Consider the following 3,499-nt stretch of genomic DNA (forward strand, 5'->3'; position numbering starts at 1 on the left):
CCCTGGTGACTGGAAAAAGGGAAATATTACACCCGTTTTTGAAATGGGTAGAAAGGCGGGCCCTGGGAACTACCTCCCTGTCAGCCTCACCTCTGTGCCTGGGAAGATCATGAAACAGATCCTCCTTGAAGCTATGCTAAGGCACAGGGAGGACAGGATTTGACTGAAGACAGCCAGTATGGCTTCACCAAGGGCAAATCCCGCCTGACCAACCTCGTGGCCTTCTGTGATGAAGTGACTACCTCAGTGGACAAGGGAGGTGCTACAGATGTCTGTCTGGACTTCTATAAGGCCTTTGACACAGTGCCCCACAACATTCTCTCTAATTGGAGAGAGATGGATTTGATGGGTGGACTGTTTGGTGGATGAGGAATTGGTTGGATGGTCACATCCAGAGGGTAGAGGTCAATGGCTCAATGTCCAGATGGAGATCGGTGATGAGTGGTGTCCCTCAGGGGTCTGTACTGAGACAAGTACTGTTCAGTATCTTCATTAGTGACACAGACAGTGGGATCAAGTGCGCCCTCAGCAAGTTTGTGGAGGACACCAAGCTGAGTGGTGCGGTTGACATGCTTGAGGGACAAGACCATCCAGAGGGACCTGGACAGGCTGGAGAAGTGGACCCATGTGAGGTCCAACAAGGCCAAGTTCAGGGCCCCGCACCTGGCTTGGGTCAACCCCTGGTATCAGTACAGGCTGAGGGATGAAGGGATTGAGAGAAGCCCTGCCAAGAAGAACTTGAGGGTACTGGTGGATGAAAAGCTGCACATGAGCTGGCAATGTGCACTTGCAGCCCAGAAAGCCAACCATATCCTGGGCTGCATCAGGAGTGTGGCCAGCAGGTCGAGGGAGGTGATTCTGCCCCTCTACTCCTCTCCTGTGAAACCCCACCTGGAGTACTAAGTCCAACTTTGGAGCCCTCGGCACAGAAAAGACATGGACCTGTTGGAGTGGGTCCAGAGGAGGGCCACAAAAATGATCAGAGGGTTGTAACACCTCTCCTATGAGGAGAGGCTGAGAGAGTTGGGGTTGTTCATTCAGGAGAAGAAAAGGCTCCAGCAAGACCTTATTGTGGCCTTTCAGAACGTAAAGGGGGTCTACAGGAAAGATGGGGACAAATTTTTTAGCAGGGCCTGTTGCGATGGTTGTGCATTCAGCCATTCCTGAAGCTGATTGGAAAAGATACATATAGGTAGGCAAAGACCATCTGTAGCATATCTTTTGAAATATCATTGTGTTGAGCAATAGAATTTTGAATAAAAACTTCAAATAGTTTCCAATCTCTGGAAACTCTGTACTTTAAAAATGTTGATTGTGTAAGCTGATGATCAGCAGGCAACATAGTGTAGTAGGCTGTTTCTCAAGATTGCATAGATAATGGAGAACATCTTTCTTGAAGCTAAGGATTGGAACATACTTACAGATATTCACAGTCTTACCCCTACAGCAGATTGTCTTCGCGTACAAGCCCAGGAGAGATATTTGTGTTGATACTGGAAGCCTGTTATTTCAGCAAGCCTTGGTCCGTAGAGTGTGTCTCTCAACACGAGTCAACAAGATTCTATGGATACTCAAAATATTTTGAAACCATATGAACAGAATGTGTATTTTCCTCTAGCTAGTAAAACTCAGTCATAAAGTCTTCATAGACTTATAATATGCAGCATTCAACCAACTTGGCAAATAAATTGTTTGTTAAAGCATGTTCTGGCTGTATCTCCAAACTACGTTTAGACAAAGTAGCATTTTGTTCATGCCAGGTATTGGACTGGCCACTGAAGATTCAGGTTTTCTATTCAAGCAGGTTGGAGCAGATTTTTGACTTGACCAATGACCTTCCTAGAGAAGAATGTTAGTACAAAATTTGTCCTTCTCACAACTTTTATGGGATGAGGAGAGAAGAATTTTATATTGCCTGTTAGTAGAGTATGATGTCCAGAATTGACAAAATAAAAATAATCAATTCACATACTGATTGCTTTAGGAAAGAATTAGTGATTCAGTGGAAGATAAATAATCTGAGGACTATTACTTGTGTAATGGGATTGTTCCAGGTTCCTCAGATACTGACAAGTGTTAAAATGTTGTCTAGAATGTCTTTCAGAGAAGGAAGCTTGATCTGGAGGTCTCTACCAGGATTTGTGAGGGCCTTTTTCTGTAATGTTTGCTTGAATCCAAATTAGATAAAGGAATTATGTCCATCTTAATAACGATGTGAAAACCTTACATTATGGCTAATTTGCCAGTTATTTATGCTTCTATACTGTACGTAAGAAGCATCTAAATTAGTCTTATCATATAGTGTCATCTTTATCTCTGCAGATGGATCTCTGATTCTGTTCTATGCGTTGTACCATGTAGCAATTCATTTGTGCAGAACTGTTCTTTTTTTTCTAGTTTATGATTATGCTTTTTTGTCCTTTCATGTGTAATTCTTATTTTTATGTTCTGGTACCTTTTCGTTAGTCTTTCTCATGTCTTTCTTCTTTCTCTCTGTCCCAGTTTTTGGCATCTTTTGTTTTCATCAGAGATTTCCATCTAACATCATAGGACAAGTTCTTCTGTAGGAGTTTATAGGAGACATGCTGGGAAGAGATTTCATTTGTTCTTCCTTTGCAACTGTGCTTGTGTCTAAAATTGTGTTAAAATGTTATAGGAATACAAAGGAAGACTCTTTGGTGCCTCTAAATGTTGCCTGTGCCTAAACCTGCTCCATTATTATCTGATTAAACTTCTGCAAATTGGAAGTAGACAAGAATGCATTGAATTTCAGAGTCTTTTCTGGACAGTAATTGTGAATATTAGATATGAAGTGTAGTTAATTTACCTGAGTGAATGTCATTGACTGCAAGAAAGTTGCACAAAATTACCAGCACCAGAGTTTAGTTTTACATTTTGGCTCCACATTAGGCACTTAAATAAACAGCTACATATAAACTAATAAAGTGAAATATAGGCAAGAAATCACTTTCTATCCCAAAGAGTCCAAAGGATTATCAAGTTAGTGGCTACATTTTTATTCTGTTTTTGAGAAGATCATGTTCAGTCAGGGGATATAATTTGAGATCTTTTAAATTTTATCACATTTTTTAATGCCTGATTATTTATAGCAGTATTTTGTTTTTATCATCCATGTTTGGGTTCAGTAGATGTTCTCGTCAGACTAAAGCAATGTACTGAGGGCGAATTAAACTGGTGCATAACTGGACCAATACAAAGGAATACCTGACTTTTTTCTTAAATATTTTAATATAGTTGTAAACATGTGAAACGTGTGAAAATGTCTTGCAAGGTTATACCTTTTATTCTGTTATTACAAAATACTGGAACTTATTTTTATCAGTCCCTGTAGTAGCAGATAGAACTCCAGCTCATGAATGTGTAGTACTGTTAAAGCCATCAGCTGTTACTTTTCCTGATCACTACTGATGTGAATCTTACTGATTCTTACAGAAATGAATACTGTTTTGGGAAGCACCTGGATTTTCTTTTTCAGCAG

General features: G+C 40.6%; 1 protein-coding gene across 1 annotated transcript in view; it reads left to right on the forward strand.

The window, feature by feature from the left end:
• Nucleotides 1–3,499, forward strand: part of VWA8 (von Willebrand factor A domain containing 8) — a 106,189-nt gene that overhangs the window by 22,852 nt on the left and 79,838 nt on the right. The gene's annotated exons all lie outside the window — the stretch shown is intronic.

Source organism: Charadrius vociferus, unplaced genomic scaffold (assembly GCF_000708025.1).
Source record: "Charadrius vociferus isolate BGI_N301 unplaced genomic scaffold, ASM70802v2 scaffold526, whole genome shotgun sequence".
In the NCBI taxonomy this organism is placed as follows: domain Eukaryota; kingdom Metazoa; phylum Chordata; class Aves; order Charadriiformes; family Charadriidae; genus Charadrius; species Charadrius vociferus.